Source organism: Chiloscyllium plagiosum, unplaced genomic scaffold (genome assembly GCF_037043375.1).
Source record: "Chiloscyllium plagiosum isolate Xiang-an unplaced genomic scaffold, Cpla_swu_hap1 HiC_scaffold_13, whole genome shotgun sequence".
Taxonomy (NCBI): Eukaryota; Metazoa; Chordata; class Chondrichthyes; order Orectolobiformes; family Hemiscylliidae; genus Chiloscyllium; species Chiloscyllium plagiosum.
This window is the reverse complement of record NW_028270151.1, coordinates 46,121,905-46,142,497: the sequence shown is the minus strand read 5'-3', so window position 1 is coordinate 46,142,497 and position 20,593 is coordinate 46,121,905. Positions and strand designations below refer to the sequence as shown.

General features: G+C 40.0%; 1 long non-coding RNA gene across 1 annotated transcript in view; it reads right to left on the bottom strand.

Annotated features, from left to right (window-relative positions):
* The window catches only part of LOC148148314 (uncharacterized), a 60,782-nt gene that overhangs the window by 27,950 nt on the left and 12,239 nt on the right, over nt 1-20,593 (bottom strand). Inside the window, exon 3 of the long non-coding RNA XR_015759030.1 lies at nt 5,777-6,027. This is a non-coding gene — a long non-coding RNA (uncharacterized LOC148148314). The remainder of the gene's footprint in view (nt 1-5,776; nt 6,028-20,593) is intronic.

The window sequence follows — 20,593 nt, the reverse complement described above, 5'->3', positions numbered from 1 at the left end:
CTATCCCAGGTTGCTGAGGGAGGCGAGAGAGGAAATAGCTGGAGCCCTGTATCTTTCTAGCATCCTTAAACACAGGTGAGGTGCTGGATGACTGGAGGGTTGCTCATGTTGTCCCCCTGTACAAGAAGGGTAGTAGGGATATTCCAGGTAACTACAGACCAGTGAACCTGAAGTCAGTGGTGGGAAAGTTGCTGAAGAAGGTACCAAGGGATAAAATCTTCTTATATTTGGAAAACAATGGGCTTATCTTTATAGGCAACATGGTTTTGTGTGAGGAAGATCGTGCCTTACCAACGTAATAGAGTTCTTTGAGGAAGTGACCAAGTTGAGGATGAAGGAAGGGTTGTAGATGTCATATAAATGGACTTGAGTAAGATGTTTGCTAAGGCTCCCCATGGTAAACTAATGGAGAAGGTGAAGTCACATGGTGTGCACAGTGTTCTAGCTAGGTGGATAAAGAACTAATTGAGCAACTAATTGACAGAGAGTAATGGTTGAAGTGAGTTTCTCGAAATAGAGAAAGGTGACCAGTTCTGTTCCACAGGGATCAGTGCTGAGGCCACTGTTGTTTGTGGTATACATAAATGAATTGGAAGAGGGCATTGGTGATCTGATCAGTAAGTTTGCAGATGACATGAAGATTGGTGGAGTAGCAAAAAGCATAGGGGACTGTCAAAGAATACAGGAGAATGTAGATAGACTGGAGAGTTGGGTAGAGAAGTGGCAGATGGAGTTTAATCCAGGCAAATTTGAGGTGATTCATTTTGGGAAGTCTAATTCTAGAGTGAACTATTCTGTAAATGGAAGATGCTTGGGAAAGGTTGATGAGCAGAGAGATCTGGGAGTTCAGGTCCATTGTACTCTGAAGGTGGCTGCACAGGTGGATAGAATGGTCAAGAAGGCATGTGGTATGCTGGCCTTCATCGGACGGGGTATTGAGTATAAGAGCTGGCAGGTCATGTTAAAATTGTACAAGACTTTGGTTCGGCTGCATTTGGAATACTGTGTACAGTTCTGGTCACCACATTACCAAAAGGATGTGGACGCTTTGGAGAGGGTGCAGAGAAGATTTACAAGGATGTTGCCTGGTATGGAAGGTGCTAGCTATGAAGAGAGGTTGAGTAAGTTAGGATTGTTTTCATTAGAAAAAAAGGAGATTGAAGGGGGACCTGATTGAGGTCAACAAAATTATGAAGGGTATAGACAGGGTGGATAGAGATAAGCTTTTTCCCAGGGTGAGGGATCCAATAATGAGAGGCCACGCTTTCAAAGTGGGAGGTGAAAAGTTTAAGGGGGATACACATGGAAAGTACTTTACACAGAGGGTGGTAGGTGCCTGGAACGCATTGCCAGCAGAGGGATTGGAGGCAGGCATGGTAGATTAACTTAAGATGCGTCTGGACAGATGGGGAGCAGAGGGATACAGATGCTTAAGAATTGGGCAATAGGTTTAGACATTGGATTTGGATCGGCTCAGGTTTGGAGGGCCAAAGGACCTGTTCTTGGGCTGTAAATTTTCTTTGTTCTTTGTCCTTTGAATGCACAAAGCAACAAAGCAGATGGACCAGCAGCATCATTAGAGATAATTCGGTTTATCATAATCACCAACATAGAGATTTGGTTGTTCAATGGGTAAGCCTAAGAAATACATTTTGCAGAATGCTCAACGTTTCACAGAGACAGGTATAATAGAAAAGGAGGGTAACCCTAGATATTACAAGATGGTAGAAGGACAGTAGAAAGAAAGATTCTTGATTCAGAGGGTCAGGAAGAAGTTATATCAGAATAGGTGGAGATTGGGAATAGAAAGGGTTAGAAAGACACTGGTGTGAGTAGTTTATAGTCCACTTGACAGCGATTATAACATTTGATAGAACAGTAAACAAGAAAACATTGTCTTGCTTGCAGTAATAATCATGGAGGACTTCAATCTTCATATAAACTGACCAAATTGTGGGTGGCATGGTCGTACAGTGGTTAGCACTGCTGCCTCACAGCGCCAGAGACCTGGGTTCAATTCCCACCTCAGGCAACTGACTGTGTGGAGTTTGCACATTCTCCCCATGTCTGTGTGGGTTTTGTCTGGGTGCTCTGGTTTCCTCCCATAGTCCAAAGATGTGCAGGTCAGGTGAATTGGCTATGCTAAATTGCCTGTAGTGTTAGGTGAAGGGGTAAATGTATGGGTGGGTCGGTGTGGACTTATTGGGCTAAAGGGCCTGTTTCCACACTGTAAGTAATCTAAAAAAAAATTAAATTGCCAAAGGTAATTTGGAAGATGAGTTGGTTAAATACTTCCAAATATATTGTGGAACCAACGAACAACAATGCAATTTTAATTTAGTAATACATGATAAGGAAATATTCAATTAATAATCTTATAGTAAAAGATTCTCAGGGGAAAAAAAATCACATAATTAAACGCCATTCAAGTTTGAGAGTGACATTCTCTATTTGAAAAAGAGCCTTAAACTTAAACAAACCAATAGCACTTAGATATCAGAGGAGAGTTAGGGCAATGGGTAAATAGACTAAAAGATTCGGTGGTAAGCTACAATTGGAAACACTTAAATGAATTATCTAAAAAAAAGTTCAACAATAACAAAAACTCAGCAAGAAAGATGCATCCATGATATAGTAGGAAAATTAAGGATGGCATTAAATTAAGGGAAGAGTATTGTAATGTTGCATGCAGTTGTCATAAGCCTGAGGATAGGGAGAATTAAAAACAACAGTAAAGGACAATCTATAAATTAATATTAAGTCAGTAGAAAAATGAGAATAGGCTAGCCAGGAATACGAAAATGGATTGTAAGATCTTTTACAAACATAAGTTGAAGATTCACTGAAGAAAATATTGGTCCTTTCAAAGCAGACGCAAAGACATAAATATGAGAAATAAAGGAAGGGCAGAGACATGGAACAAATATGTTACCTGACTGTAACTTGCAATGACAAATATAGTTTCAACATCAATTGGAACATATAGTTTATGAACTCCAGCTAAACTTTGCCAGTAACAACAGTCTCCAGCTCTTTCCAAAGACAGTCCAGGATTGCATTTCTACAAACACACACTATTCACCAAGAAGGTAACTGGGCTAACTTTGAATGCAGGCAGAAACTTTGCCACCTTTGCACTGGGACACAAACTCTTTCACAGAGAAATAACCTGCGAGACCATTTTCCTGTAAAAGGCAGAACTTGGAAATCTGAGCAATCTGACCAAATCACCTTCATTTCTTACAGGTTCTGAACAGGTGCTTATATTGATAACCTCAAGGTTTTGATTATTCTTCTTGAAAGTACTGCACATTCATAGGCTATGTAACATTCTTTCCTCCAAGTTATACTATTGCCTCAATAAAATACAACCAACCTGATAGATCTCCATTTCCATACTCATTCTCCTGGTTTATAGATTAGATTTCCTACAGTGTGGAAACAGGCCCTTCGGTCCAACCAGTCCACACCCACCCTCCGAAGAGTAACCCATTTCCCTCTGACTAATGCACCTAACACTATGGGCAATTTAGCATGGCCAATTCACCTGGCCTGCACATCTTTGGACTGTGGGAGGAAACTGGAGCACCCGGAGGAAACCCACGCAGACACTGGGAGAATGTGCAAACTCCACACAGTAGCACAATGTGTAAATATTTCAATTGGATGTATTCATTAATTTTCATAGAAATGGTTCAAAGTATTCTAAAATTGTAGTTGTAGCCATACCTTTGACCTATTTTTGGCCAAGCTCAGTGTCTATTTTTTCTTCATGTCATTCTTCTGAAGAGCCTTGAAATATATTATTAATATGCTGACCCTATATAAATAATATGTAAAAAAGTTGTTATGTTGTTTTGGTATCCAAGTCAGCAAAATGTGGTCTGCTCCAGAAAATCAACAGGAAGACCTTATTTCACTATTCCAATAGGCAGTGGCTAAAAATATGAACATAATTCTGTTTTGTGTCTTGGCTCTTTAACCATGGGGGCCCCGCCCTACAGACCAAATTAATAACACACAAAGTTGGTCACAGTGGCTTCCACATTTATGGAGCCAAAGTGTTTATCCACATGGGAGGTGAATTGGGCATGTTAATTATTATTATGCTGGGCCAGCAATTGAGTTTGAAGTTCTCATTTTAAACCTTATGTTTTTCAAATAAAATGAGACAAAAACGATCCATGTTCAGGGAAAAGAAAACAAAATAATATAAATTAAATTGCATTGTCATCTGAATTTTCAGTAAAACACATTGTGCAGAATAAATCTCCTTGACTTTAAATATGAGGCTTAGTATTTCCATGTCTGATATAATGATTCCACAAATGTACTACACAGTGTCCACTGTGGAAAAAAGTAACTGGAGACAAATCTCCTCTAATCTTCAGCATGGCTTACACAATGAAAAGAAATAATAAAATCAGTACTTTGAAATCATTTGCTGCTCTGCTGGGAGTGTTTAATACTCACCTTGCAGAACAACCTTCAAACAGTTTGCCTTTCCGGTTTATTATTTTATCAATAATTCACTTTGCAGGCATTCGTTGTGTCAAAGGTAATACAGACTGGGAAACCAAACCAGTATAATAGAACAGTGTAGAAAAAAAGACAAAAAAATTTGTAATTTGCTATAATCTTTAATGGACACATTAACTTGACAATTAAGATGCTTGCTGCTGTTTTTTTGTATATTACATTGTCATGATTGTAGAAACAAGAACACCAAATAAAACAGCTGGCTTCATAAACAATTGTATTGATTAATAAGTTAAATAGTTTTTTTTGTATCAATCATATTAATTTCATCTTAAGATTAGCAATGGCAAAAGAACTATTCACTTAATTTTACACGTTCTCACAGAAGCTTTGTCCTGATATTAACCCAAAAACAACCCTTTGAGAAGGGAGATAAAGTTGAATGTGAAAAAGTCTGGAACGTAGCCTGTTTCTTATTCACTCATAGAATATGGGTTTTGCTGACTGGGCTAGCATTTATTGTATCTCCCTAGCTGCTTCTGAGAATGTGTTGGTGAGTGCCACCATGACCACAGCAGTCCATGTGCTAGGTTGACCCACAATGTCATCAGGAAGAGAATTTCAGGATTGTGTCCCAGTGACACAGAAGGAATGGTGATATGTTTCTGTATTAGGCTGGTTAGTGGCTTGGAAGGGGACTCGCAGGGAGTGGTGTGGGAATTGTTCAAAATCAATAATTGTTGAATTATTAATTTTGATTTCTGGGTTTCATGGCACCAAGATGTACAACAGATGTGATATACATCCACGTGAATTGATTTCTGCAGTATTTAAACAGAATATCCCCAAATGTAAATTGGATTTGATCAGAATGAATGGTGGAAATAGAGCAATGGCCACTCCCAGATTCCATGCTGCATTGGTGGGCAGAGTCAGGAGTAGGAAAGACATCATTTTCTCCAGCAGCAAGAAGTAGAAACATGGTCTTCTCACAGTAATGGTGTTGTATTTTGTTTATGGATACAATGTAGAAAATGATTTAATGAATTAACCAGCTAAAGAAAAAAGTACAACTGCTAATTGAATTACGTTCCTCTGCACACACTCAGTCTTGTGCTCCATCATGTCAATTCTCGTACATATCAATTTTCATGAACATCAAGCTATTCTTCACAATATACTTGTCATCTTGCCATTGACCTATCCACTGCAGATGCTCACTCCAATTCTGATGCAATGTGTTATAGTTTCCCTTATCAAGTGCACAGAATCTATCAAATGGATCATAATCACTTACCCACAGATCTATTTTGTGTTCTTGTCTTTGAATGGGTAATACGTATTTCTGAACTCAATGAGAGTAATTCCTCAGAGAATCACTTTTTTTTTGTAGATGTATCATCACAAAGAGCGTAGCTATGTACCAGCACAGACACTTGCACTTCAATGCATTAAGTTGAAGAATGAGTTGGATTTCTGGAAGGGAGACTCTCAGGTAAGTCCATGATGACAGTTGTGCAGACTTTCGATGTCAACTTATCTTGTTAGCTGAAACAGGATAAAATATACTTTACTGGCACAGAACAAAAACATAGAAAATGGAGATGTGGAAATGAAAACACTGCTTAAATGCTCTCAACTCTCCTCCTAATATACTGCTTCAGCTCCTGTTGCTATGTTTTCCCCTGCATAAACACAAAAGAAGCAGCTTACCTGACCTGAAACTACGCACAATCCATTATATAAAAGCAATAGCATAGGTAAGTTTAAGAAATTGTAATTCACCATGGGTGTTCAATAAATATTACGCTGTTAAAATCTCTTTTCATTGCTATGTTAATAAAACTTGATGATTTGCATCACTTCCACAGACTAATAATTATTGCAGCCTAAGGTTCAGTTCATTCTTTAACTTGTGTCATGGTGAATGTAATTAGTCAGCAGGGCCCATTGTGCAGACGTACAATGCTGGTTGAGTTGCTGAAGAACTACTTAGTGTAAAAGGACAGATGTTTGGAGTCATGGTGCCAGTAGTGTAAGTGATTTGAAAGATTTGTTTGTTATATTTCGCACTTGAGGAACTTTTGTGATTCCTGGAATATTCCTAGAAGTAAGTGCTTGGCCAGTCATGAGTGGCCCACCTTCAATCATATTTCCTTATTCAAACATGAATAATGAGACCCTTTGTCCTCCAACCTGTGCTGTTCTCTCCTGTGTGAATTTGATCTGACCATGTGTTGATTCTGCCATAGGTATTGATGGTTTTCCCATTTTGACATGCTGTCAATCATATATAAGTCACATTCCATCCTGCAGGCAGCAGATGCAGGAGATCAGAGCTGAAAAATGTGTTGCTGGAAAAGCGCAGCAGGTCAGGCAGCATCAAAGGAGCAGGAGAATCGATGTTTCGGGCGTAAGTTCTTCTTCAGGAAGAAGGGCTTATGCCCGAAACGTCGACATTCCATCCTGGTCTTGTTCAATTCTCCAGGCTTCACAAAGGTTGTATTCACACAAGTAATCTACCCCAGGTATTTGCCAGATGATATTAATACAATAGCCACAATTAACGAGATTGATTTTAATGGGATAAAGTAGTCAAGCAGCAGGCTGGAAGAAGACAGCAAGCCAGGCAGCATCAGGAGGTGGTGTTTTGGTATAACCCTTTTTCAGGATTGGTTATCCTTGAAACATTGACTTCTCCATCTCCTGATGCTGCCTGGCTTGCTGTGTTCTTCTAGCCTCCTGCTTGTATGTTTTGGATTCCAGCATCTGCTGTTTTTTGTCTCTAAAGTCAGATTTAAATACCGTCTGAACTGTTACACAACTGCCATCTTTTCCGACCCATTAGTTACCTGAGCCCTCAGAAACTATCTGTTTAAGTAAAGTTTGAAGCCAAATTAAAAGTTAGTTAAAAATAACTAATCAACATCTCGTTAGGATAAAACTTCCACAAGTTGCAGTGAGGAAAGTCTTGAGTTTGGTATTTAGATTTCTCCTGAAGAAGGGCTCATGCCCGAAACGTCGATTCTCCTGCTCCTTGGATGCTGCTTGACCTGCTGCGCTTTTCCAGCAACACATTTTCAGCTCAGTTAGATTTCTCACCAGCATTCACGTAGGTCTCAATTAAATCATGGAAGAGTGCATAGTCGAACTGTATTGGCTGAATAACCAATAATGTTTGCCTTTCATCCACTCCTTGGGTATGAGGGTTGGGGGGGGTGCTGGGGGTGGTTAACATTCACCCCATTGTTTTCCATGAAGTATTTATTCACACTACTCAACGAAAGACTCACCAAACAAATCTAAAGGAGCATAGGAAGGGCACTGATGAAGTCATAACAGTATTTAAGCAGCAGATTCAAGTTTTTCAGATACTGAATTGTATATTAATATCAGTTAGAAACGAATGGGACATATTTGATGAAAAATAAACATAGTTTATTGTACTTTTGACAAGTCAATATCTGTACAACCCTTCAATGCACAAATTTGCTGCCATGTTAACTTCTGTAAGACCAGTGCCTGTCCTTCAAACGTAGAACCAAAAAAATTGAAAATATACAGCAGGTTAGGTAGCAACTCTGTGAAGAAAAACAGACATAAGCTTTTCGTAAATGGCCCTTCAAAAGTAATTCACCAATTTTGGAAGATTTTGCTGTGTCCTGAGGATGTGAAAGGTGGGCTGGATTCCATATGTCTCAACTGGGCTTCCTTTGGGTCAGGGTTATATAAAATATATATAGATAGCTAGCCAGCTCACTGTCATCCACTGACCCCCTAGCCAGCTATCATATAGGTTGCTGGGCGCTAATATTGGCAGTTCACCCACCATACTTGAAGAAATAATCAATGAAAAATGGAGGTTGTCGGTTGACCTGAATATTAAGCTGTCCCTGCCATTGTATGGTTAGCATGTTCAGGCAGAAAGGTATTGCAAGACCAGATTTATAATCTATCTGGTTAAGATATGCATAGGAGAAAGAAAGTGCATCCTTTGGAGAGCTGTGTGCTCTGGGGAAACCTCTACCCTCCACTGTGAGATGTTATCTCACTTGTCACTTCTCACCAAGCTAACAAAACCACTCACTCACACCCATGACATCCTACCTAGGCTCCATGATACCTTCCCATGCAAAAAGGCCTAGGACATCCAAGATCTATCCTCAACTTCTGTGCGCCTCTTTGCAGTCCAAGCAGCACCCACAACTGATGTCTGGTATGGCTGGCACTGCTGGCACTGCCAAAGCTGTGGTCCACCTGATTGGCTGGAAGCTCTAAAGGAGAAATGTCCTCCCAGGAAAGGTGGAAGTCCAACCCTCACTTCCTCAAGGCCTCCTGGAACGAATCCCAATTGCATCAAGGCTCAGTTGAATATCAGTCCAGTTAGGACTAAGTTTTGTTCCTAGGTAAGTGAACCAACCAGGGCACACCATCCCCACGCCTTGTAAGATTCATCACATGGAGTATTAATGCATATATATATTGTGTACAGAAAATGGAAAACAGCTGGTTTCAACTAATATTTGCACTGAACTGTGGAGTTCATCCTAACATCTGCATGCAGTTAAACAATGAGTTATTGAACCTTCTGAGAACTTAGTAAACCTCTTTTTTGTAAAAACAAATGTTTTTTATCATGTTTCTTCTGCAGTAATATTCTACAAAGATATTGCTCAGCACTGGGAGGCACAATGAGAACACATGTTTCTGCTTACATTCTGAGCAATACGGAAAATTCTAATCTTGTATGATCTTCAGATATAATACAAAAATGCTACTGCCCCCCTTCAGGGGTTAAGCTGCTGAAAACACCAGGTTTAATTTGACTTCCTTTTTCTCTTTTGCCTCCTATTTTTCGTCTTCCGAAATAAGCAAATGTATGAACACTTCATGCAAGTGGCTGTTTGTCACGTGTGAAACTAGATAGTCAGTACAAGTGATTTGACAGGGGTGGCATCACACGAGAGCTCAATTCTGCTGTAACTACCTGCCCCACATACACACAGGAGCATGAAATTGACAGATTTTCCCACTTTTTTCTGTGACAAAATTAGGCCCGTTTCAATATACCATTGATTTCTTCCTTACTGGTATTAGCAAGGATTAGCGAAGTCATTGAAAATATGTTATTAAAGAAGGAAGTTGGATTTTCTTCAGTTAGGGACTGAATGGAATAAAATCTTTAACAATAATAGCAGCTTTCCTTCATTGATAACAATTAAATAAGAACTGCAGAAAGAATGAAGTACAACACCTGCAGAGAGAAAAGATCTTTCAGAAAGAAAGTGTACTCCAGATATAGTGAAGAGATAAAAAGTACAAAGAAATTTCTGGAGGTCTCTGCATGCTTTTTGCCCCAGTCATTCTAGGATCTTAGACAAAATATATCTCTGGACTTGTGTCTATAATTAGTGCAGGCTTAGCAATACTATTTTAATGAGGGAGTCCTTTGATTTCCTGCCTTACTTGGTTGCCTAATCATACATTGAGTATCCTCTGTAAGGCCACTGGGCAAAACCTGGTGCAAAGCCTTGGCCTGGGGATAGGCTTAAGATATAAAACAAGCCACTGGGATGATATTATGAAGTATTTTCTACACCACTCCCAGACAATCATAGGATTTTAGGACCTTTTGACTGCTGCTGTTGGAATTGGAGATAAATCAACCGGTTGCTGATGCTTAAATTGAGCTGTTAATTCTACTCAATTTTAGTGGCATGGGTTATTTGCAATTTAAATTAAATTTCGGTCAACTGCTTCTAATACTCCAGTACTGCTTTGTAAAAAAAATCTATCAAAATTCCCTCAGAACCTTTTTTTGAGGTTACTCCTGCTCCACTGCCAACCTGGTGGCAGAAGATTGGCCGTATTCCCAGATATGTGTGAAAACAGGAATCCTGCCAAACGTCATTTGAGATATGGCAATGGAGTAGGAGAAGCACCAATGAAAACTGATGTTTCCTGGATGAACATGTAAATAGCTGAAAATGTGTTGCTGGAAAAGCGCAGCAGGTCAGGCAGCATCCAGGGAACAGGAGAATCGACGTTTCGGGCATAAGCCCTTCTTCACGCTTCAGGCTTATGCCCGAAATGTCGATTCTCCCGTCCCCTGGATGCTGCCTGACCTGCTGCGCTTTTCCAGCAACACATTTTCAGCTCTGATCTCCAGCATCTGCAGACCTCACTTTCTCATGTAAATATTCATATATGTTTAATTTTGAGTTGTTTGACACTACTGCTGACAAAAAACTCATACGAATACTGTTACTTACTATATTAAATGCTAGAAAGCACAATTTTAGACTACCAAAGGAATTGTCCTGATGAAATGTATTTGTAATGGGGGGCAAATAATGTAAAGCATAGAATACTTAGAGCTATTTTCTCTCTGGCATCCAATTAAAATATGCTGAGGTAAAATTCTGTGCACATAAATATGAGCTTGTATTTACTGTGAATATCAGAATAATAGTATTCTTATGCTAATTGTTGTGTGGCGGCATCCTTTATGGGCTGGAGTTCAGTGTGCCATCAGAGATTGTGAAACACCAAGGGGTTTAGGTACATAGTTCTTTGAAAGTTGCAGCACAGATAGACAGGGTGTTTAAAAAGGCATTTAGCACAGTTGCCTTCATTGTTTAGGCCATTGCATTTAGGAGATGGGGCATCCTTTGTACAGGACATCGGTGAGGCTACTTTTGGGGTAGTGAGTATAATTCTGGTTGCCCTGCTATGTTAAGGATATTACTAAGTTGGAGAGGGTTCAGAAAAGATTTACCAAGTTATCGCTGGGACTGAAGGGTTTGAGTTATAAGGATAGGCAGGGACTTTTTTACTGCAGCGTAGGAGGAAGAGGGGTGGCCTTCGAGACATTTATAAAATCATGAGAGGCATAGATAAAGATGAATAGCAAAGGTCTTTTCCCAAGAGTGGGGGAATTCAAAACTGGGGGGCATATTTTTATGTTGAGAGGAGAAAGATTTAAGAAGTGTATGAGGGGCAACTTTTTCACACAGATTTTGGTTTGTATGTGGAATGAACTGCCAGAGGAAGTGGTGGATGCAGGTACAGTTGCAACATTTAAAAGATATTTGGATAGGCACATGCATAGCAAGGTTTAAAGGGATATCAGCCAAATGCAGGCAAGTAGACTAGTTTAGTTTGGCAAACTCGGTTGACATGGATGAGTTGGACCGAATGGTCTGTTTCTGTGCTGTATGACTCTATGACTCTCTGCATCAATCACAGGTGAAATCTGGAGAACTTACATTAAAAAGTAGCTGTACTTCAAAAATAAAATCAATAACTATGTGTAAAGTCCAAGAAATTGAGAATTACACTGGACAAAATTTGACTCCAACTCCAAGAGGTTCATTAACGAAAAGCTTTAAACTTAGCTTGAAGGAGTTTAGGAACACAATCATTTCCTAAATAGTCAGCTGAGAGGAAAAAATCTTCTATTTTGCTTTATATTTGGATTGTGGATGAAAAAGGAAGATACTGCTTTAAACCAAAGAGGCTGTGTAAAGATATGGTAGTCATTTTAAAAATCATGTTTCCTAAAGTACATTGTGAGTTGCATGCAATTTTGGTGGGAACGCTGAGAACAAAAAGCAGACAATGGGTTCTGAACTGAGGAGAATTGGTGCTTGACAACAATGTTTTGACTGGCTCCTGTCCAGGTGACCAAAGCTTGAGTGGGATCAGTGCAGCAGAAGAAACAGTTAGCTTGCAAAGAGGCTATTAACAACACCTCTGATAACAATACAACCCACGCTAGCCTACAGCAGTGCTCTTACTGTCTCTGTCCTTTGTGGAGGGACCAGAAAGTGCCTATAACAATTAATTGGCTTTCACTCAGCCTATTCTGCAAATTGTCCAGTTGAAAGGAAAAATGGAAAATCAATGTCAAAGACAATGAATACAATTTTTCAATTAGCAAAAGAAAGAAAACATCAGTGTTTAAACAACCTTTAACATTTTGGCAAAGAACTAAAAAGAATCGAAAGAAAGAGAAAAAAGGTCAACTCAGATTCCTGGGTGCTATTAAACTGTTTTTCTTGATTTTCTTTCTATCCTTAAAATCATGTCTCGCTTACCTTAGGATATCTATTTGTATGTGACAGGGGAAATTTTAAATGGGTCATGTTTAAGTCATTAAGCATTGTAAGTTAAGAATTTTTTTACTTTCTGCCATTGGTTGAAAATAATCTATTTGCAATAAATAGCTGTTTTCTTGTTAAGTACAGAAATCTGATGAGTGTTTTCTTTTACCCAGAGTTCATCAGTCAGGTAAAGTAGACTCTGGATAGTTTAATTAAATTTTGCACTTTTTTTTATAACTGGGAATAATGGGGCTTGATTTCCGTTGCACTGCTCCAATGGATTGTGATACATCTGAGGTTAACTAGGGGACTGATTCAGTTCCAATGGGGCAGCATTGATGGTTTTAGTGTGGCAGTGTCCTTTGAATTAAAGTTATTAGCCTCCCATAAACCTTTGGCTTCACAGCAAACATCCTCATATCTTATCGTTCTATGTTACAGTGTTTGGTTTCAGAGGGTATGTGATCAGTCTCTAATTCATTCACATCAAACTAAACTTAGTCCAAAATATCAGATATAATTGACTTTATTAACATAGTTCTCCTGCACATAATTACTGAACCACAGCCTACCTGGTGCATTTTCCTTTGTCCCCTTTGGGCTTCACAAGTCTCAAAAGTCATTGCTTGTTTACCGTAAATTACCCGTCCATATGAAAGTTCATTTGAGAAAACATGGCCATAATAATTCTTAAGAAAAGGCAATTTGGCAAACTGTGGCATCTTCTCAAGAAGTGCAATAAGCTCCAAGAACTGTCAGCTTATTTCCACTAGATTTGCATCAAATTAAATCAAATTTTTAAACATATTCTTACACAAGAAAGCTGATTTTTGAGGCAAGTTCTTCTTTTCCTATCTATTAACACAATTAAAAGATCAGGATCAAGTGTCCCAAAGGTTACATTGCCTGCCTGGTACCTGGAGTCAGGATATCCCATCTGGGCTGCAAAGGTACTTGGAGTGGGAGGGAAAAGATCTGGTTGTCGTGGTCCAGGTAACTACCACCAATTTGGGTAAAAAGAGGAAAGAGGTTCTGCTGAGGGAATATGAGCAGCTAGGGGCTAAATTAGAAAGCAGAACCAAAGAAAGCAATAATCTCTGGATTACTACCTAAACCATGGCAATTTGTCACAGTGTCAACAAAATTAAAAGGATTGGTGTGGGAGAGACAGGTTCAAATTAATGGGAAATTGGCATTAGCATGGGGGAAGGAGTGAACTACTCCAATGGGATAGGTCCACCTAAATTATGCTGGGACCACAGTCCTGCCAAATTTCGTAACTAAGGCTGTGGAGAGGGCTTAAAATTAAATTTTGAGGAGATCGGTTCAGTTGCATAGAAAAGTATGGATAATGTTGAAGAAGGGGAGGGCTCAGCTGAGGTTAAATTTTCCAGAACAAGTGATACAACACAGAGTATGGAAAATGTCTGGAATCTAACTTCAGGCACAGTAAATAATTGGACAACTATGAGAAGGAGGGCATTCAATGCAGGGCTGAGGGTGTTACACTTAAATGTATACAGTATATAAAACAAGGTAAATAAGCTGGTAGACTGGATTGAAATTGGCAGTCCCCAGCATGAAGACAAAGCAAATATACTCATTAGTTTGCATTTGTATAAAATAGTTTAAGCTATTGGCTCGCTCAAGAGTTTGAAAATTTTTAAAGTAGATTAAGTGAATAAATTGGCTATATATTGAAGTGCACAGGTCTTCTTTAATCATTTTGATCAGACATTAAAGAACACATTATGAAACTTTCAACCAAACAATATAAGGGTGTAGGTGAATATCTTGCCAGTGCATCGCCTGTGGATCCTCTCTGACTTCTTCCTTAAAGTTGGAGGTGGCACTGAGGATCTCCGGTGCTATCCCCCTTTCATGAAGGTTTGTTGGGTGCTATTAGTTCCAGAATAAGAGAGCAGAGGGAATTAGTTGTAGAAAATGGATAACTGTTCATGCAGATCAAGTTGCTGCTGGTGATAATGAGAGAGGACACAACACAATGAACTATATGGGTTTGGCTGCCCATATGTTACTCCTCTGCCACATAAGCAGTCCTGCTATTCTCCAGCCAAAACCTATTCTTCTTCCTGACAACAGGGAGGAAGCAGTCTGTTGTGCACACTCATGTTCCTGTCAGTTTTGGACCTCTTGATCAGAGTATAGGTCAGATTTTCCTGCAGTAAGGCAAAAGGAGAGATTGTGTATGATGGAATAGGTGTAAGAGCAGTTAGTAGTGGAACAAGAGCCAGAGAGGTGGTGACGAGTCCCTAGTGAACAGATGACAGGAAATCTTAGTAGTTTGTGAGGATGAGGTGGGTAAGAGTCTCATAGTGATATAGTTTATGTGGCTTGGTCAATGTGTGTGTAATGACCTAATTAATGTGAGCGCAGACCCTGTGAATGTGAGGTAGCAGAGATGAGATGATGACATTTACCCTTGCAGAGTGCAGGAGATCATTGACCTTCTTTACACACTACTGGGTGTCCTCCTTGGCTTGGAACACAGCACTGACCTATGCTTCTATTTCTAGTTCCTGACTTGCAGCAGCTGATGTGGGTGCAACTGGGCTTAAATATGGAAGCAGAAGCATGTAAGCCAGCAGGTCCTGCCAATGGCAAGCACTTTGGCCTCTTCAGTTGTATGATTGCCCAAGAAAGGCATCTGACAACTCAGTGGCACAATTAATAGGATGAAAAGTGGGAAGTTGCTTGGGAAGATTCTGCCCAAGCCATGGCAGCATGGGCAGCCAAAACATTTGCCACCAAATTTGTAACTGTAAAGGGGAAAATTCAGCCTGTTAGTGTTGCTTCTCTATCTACAAATGCTGTCAGAGTTGCTGAGATTCTCCTGTACTTTCTGCATTTATTTCACTGGTAAATTACAATGATGGGGATTGTTAAAAAGAGAGATGATTCATTTCAAGTGAAGAATTTTTGGCTGAAAGGACTGAAATCAATCATCAGAGGTATTGCACAAAAGCATAATCTGGCAGAAGGTGAAAATCTAAAATAAAACCAGAAATGCAGAAAATGTTCAGCAGGTTGGATAGAATCTGTGGAGAAAGAACAATGTTAACGTTTCAGTTTTTTGAAGAGAGGTCGTAAAGGCAGAGATAACCTTTGGTCAACAATGGAAGTGGAGTGGTCAGTTCTCACAGTTCGGGTTCTTTTATTTTGTTTTAGCTGTAGCAGTCACAAGATGTATGAGTCCAGGGGAGTTGCAAGCTTCAGTAAAGAATTCCACTGACTTTCCCTGAAATCTCTATCTGGATGTTGTTCCATCCTGCCTGTAAGAATCTGTGTTTGAATTTACCTTTTTGCCAAGGGGTGTGTTACTGTTTTGGAACAATTAATTAATAACAGTTACTGTATCGGTTCTGTTAAGTTTTCCAATAATTCTATTCCAATATTCTCAATTCCGCTTTCTTTTGTTCGTGTTTCAATTGTCGTGTTTAAATAAATAAATTCTGTTTTGCTTACAGCCGAGTCGTTTGACCAGTTACAACACACCTGTCACGCTCACTTCACACCTTCCTTTAAAATAAAAAAAATAGGGTCTAGGCTACCTTTGTAACATATTTTGAGGGGACTTGGCCTGGTCCCTAACAGGTGATCCCTTGAGAGCTACACCCTACTTACTGTTTCTTCTGCTGCTCACAGTCAGTAACTCCTTATGACACCTTTCCTGCCCTCAGTCAATTGTCCCTCTTTAATATTCAAACTCTTGAGGGTGCGTTACTAATATCTGCCACTACTCTGAGTGGTGCTGATGATCAATGGAGAGTTGATCCTCTCCTCTCTGATTGACTGGAAGCCTCCTAGCATAGTTGGTTCTCATACTTGGTTCCTAAAACCTGGGGAAGGCCCACTATTGGCCCACCAATGAAGGTGATGTGGAGCTCCAGCCATCCTGCCACACAGTGACAAGACCCACATTGCTAACATTAAATTCAGTGTATTAACCTTGTTTCCTTTTCCATAGAAATGTCTGATGTGCTGAGTATGTCCAGAATTTCCTGTTTATTTTATGTAGTATAAACACAAGAATGGTTTTGTTCTGATTATTTTGAAGTATGCTATAATGTGCTTGGCATCAAATAGAAGCTAGATCATTACAACTGTGAATTATCTGATTAGTTACAGTCTCACTCAGTTCTCTCCTATTAAACATTCACAACAGCAGTTTTCATCTATATCGAACTTTTAACCTAGGAAGGCATGCTAGGAGATTTATGCAGGAATAATTAGGCAAAAATTGGCCATAGAGCCAAAGGAATTATTGAGACTAAATGTTTGAGCAAAAAAACAGGTTCCAGGGAGAATCTTAAGGCAAGAAGGAGAGTGTTGGGTTGAGAGATTTAACAAGTGAATTCCCAAATGTAGTATTGAGACCATTGGAGATATGGCTGCCATTTATGGATTAAGAGAATGCAGGATGTACAGTCTGTGTTCTGCTACATAAAAGCCTGTGTGCTGTCAAAATTAATTTTTAATTTTCATTTTATCTAACAGAAGTTTTTAAAAAATCAGTGAGCAGAAACTTACCAGCCCCTAAGCAACATGAGATATTGCAAGAGAAGTGGTAAAATTGAGTGAGATATTCGACAAGTTCCATCTTGATATCATGACCATCCTGTTGCATTTTGTTCACATTTCTTAAGTGACTTGGTATGATTCTTGCTAGTGAGAGGTGTGTTTCCAATTGACATGAACGTCTGCTTGGTAACCGTCTTGTTAACAGTACAACTGACTGCAAGGTTTCCTGATTTAGCTGTCAGGAAAAGCTGACATGGAAATTGAAGCTAGTTTTTTGCAAGTTTAGTTCACCACTTGCTTGAATAGATCTTTATGATGAATGCTGGTCACCAGCACCTTAAACATATATACCATGGGCATAGGCCACAATAATCTAATCCATCTGACATGTTCCAATCTCTATCAACCCCCATGGCACATGTTCAATCTACTAGCAGGACAATTCTTGACTTCAATGCTGCATATTGGGCTGCATGAGCAACTATCTTAATCATGCTGTTGCAAGGACATTTTGCACTCTGGAACACAAAGCCAGAGAATGGACTAGATCAATCTGCATGTCTGACTCTTTGTTTGCTTTCACAGTGCTCACTCATTCTGAATGTACCTGGATTCATGCAACATCCTTACCCTGTATTGCCTTCCCATACCCTTTTGTGCATTGTCCTTTCAGTCAGCGATATCAGACAATATTACCATCTTGTCATGCCATTTGGTGCAAATACAAAGCCAGGAAGCTTGTCATTGTTGTCAGTCCAGTCAAGGGGGAGGGAATCCTTGCAAAGTTAGTCAAGAATAGAACAGAATCCCTACAGTATGGAAATAGGCCCTTCGGCCCAACAAGCCCACAATGACCCTCCAAAGAGTAACCCACCCAGACACATTCCCTTTACTCTACATTTACCCCTGACTAACGTGCCTAACCTACACATCCCTGAACACTTGGGCAATTTAGTACGGCCAATTTACCTAACCTACACATCTTTGGATTGTGGGAGGAAACCAGAGCACCCAGAAGAAACCCATGTAGACACAGGGAGAATATGCAAACTCTACACAAACAGTCGCCCGACGCTGGAATCGAACAGGGGCCCCTGGCACTGTGAGGCAGCGGTGCTAACCACTGAGCAACTGCGTCTCAAGGGCAGCCTCCACTATAGGTCCAGTCCCTGCTCAGGGCGGTCAGATGAAGATCCTCTGTTGACTTCTCCTACAGCGAGTAATGAGGGAATGGAATGCACTACTTGGATAGGTAAGGTTCAGCAGGATATGGGTCAAGTGCAGGGCAATGGGGTTAGCATGGATGGACATTTTGGTTGGCTTGGACCAGTTTGGGCCAAAGGGCCTGTCTCCATGCTGTAGGACTCTATGACACTCTATGACTCTACAGGTGGAGGCGTTCCAAATGAGGCATCCAATGTAGTATTTAATGATTATTTAGATAGAAATACTGTGCAAGGGTATAGGAAAATAGTAGGAGATTGACAGTGCGATGCTTGTTTGAAGAGCCAGTGCAGGCATTATGGGCAGAATGGCTTTCTTCTGCAGTGTAACAATCTTGTGATTTTGTAATAAGGCATGAGGATCCAAACGATGGGCAGTGCATCACCTGTCTTGATTCTTTCTGCCCTATTGTGTGCTATTTTGCTTCAGGATTGAGAACGAGACAGATGTTACTGATGAAGAAAGTGAGTAGCCGCGGAGATTTCCCGAATGTATGAGTAAGCAGCACAAAGAGCGTATCGGGTTAGTCATTGGTGCAGCTTAAGGTGGATGAGAATAAGTGGGGAAGATGTTGTATGCAATAGTGAGAGTGGTAGAGCATGAGCCTTGATGGGAGATAGGTGTAGTAACAAAGAGGAGTGAGCTAGAGGTATCAAAGAAAAGATGATACTTCCAATAATGGAGTAGAGAGGAATATAGTCCTTCATCCTACAGTGCTGGGCATTCCTCCAGATGGTCGAGAAGACTGGTGTTGTGGCCTTTACTCCTGGTTTGTGTGAAAAGTAAGTACTGCCTATGAACCACCTCATCCAGCAAGAGCTGCAGGACCATGCCCATTAAGTGATTTGTCCTGGTCTATCAAGTCTGTGGAAATTGTTAGGAACCATGCAGATCAGTTCTGAACTGACCCTGCTTGTCCAGGCACAGAATAATATTTGAAATATGGCCCTGGTGCCAGAGGTGCCGTCAGTGGTGAATTGATCCAGGAATGGCACTTGTTAAGATGGGCTAGAAATTAGACATGATTCTCATTGAAAAGGCCCGCATGCCAATTAATGAGATGAGTTTGATAAGATATGGCGAGAAACCTCATTTGGCCTCATGGCAAGGATCCTTGCACTAAAATCAATATAATTTACACTTTGTCAGAGAAACCGTCAGATTCAACCCAGAAACTCTGAGTCATTTAGTTAATAGTAATAGTTAAAGAATTAAAATAGTCGGGGTGCTGGAAATTTGAAAACAAAAACACAATTTTGTTCTGAGGAATGTTCATCAGATCCAGAAGCACTGGAATCCAGATCTATATACAGCCTAAGCACTGGTCCTGAGGGGGACTACCGCAGACCACTCTGAAAGGATACTGTTTAGAATGAATACTTGGCTACATGTGAACCAGTAAGGACCATGAGGTATTGTTGGCCAGCATATGCCCCCATTCTGATATCTTGATCATTCTTTTCCCAATAACCTTCCTTTTTTACCTGATTGACCCTTCTGTGGTTTGCATCCAGGCTCTTATTGGTCAATGCTTTCTCTTCCAATTTCTCTCCCTTTTCAGAATTATCTAGAATTGCCAGAGGGCTTCAATCACAGTCTGATGTTATTAAGATCCAAAGTCCAATATTGGGGTGGACGTTGGGCAGGCAACACAAACAAATTTCTAGCTTCATAAATGTAATCTCTGCTCCATTGAGTTATGGATACTTATGAATATTTCAAGGGGAAAGAATCATGGCTTTCAACAAAGAAGTCTTCAAATGGAGTCAGTGAAAGTATCCAGTCAGATTCATGTATTGGCTACTCAGTCACAGACTGAAGGGTCTCACTTCAGCTTTAGTTAACTGAAGCCAATTTACCTTCTCTACGTTGTTCGAGCAAGAAAATCCAATCAGTTAGTTTATCCCATTTAACAAAGAATGAGAACTATGATTCACCAAATTAAGATTTGCTACCGAAAAGCCTCCTGGCTTGAATGGCTCCACTGCTTTGGAGCAATGATTGGCCTACTGGAGGAAACTTTTCACTCTATACTTCTAAAGGTAATAGTTCTAAAATCAAACAATGGTAGTCATGCAGCTCCAGAGCTTTTGATATGAATTGAACATTGAATAAATCATGGCATTTTGATATTGTTGTTCTAGCAATTTTTGTGTTGCGATGTGACCTCATTTACCAAGGAAACACTATGAATGAATCATGAAAACTGGACAAGTCCAGTTGCTGTGCAAATAGCTTTCCCA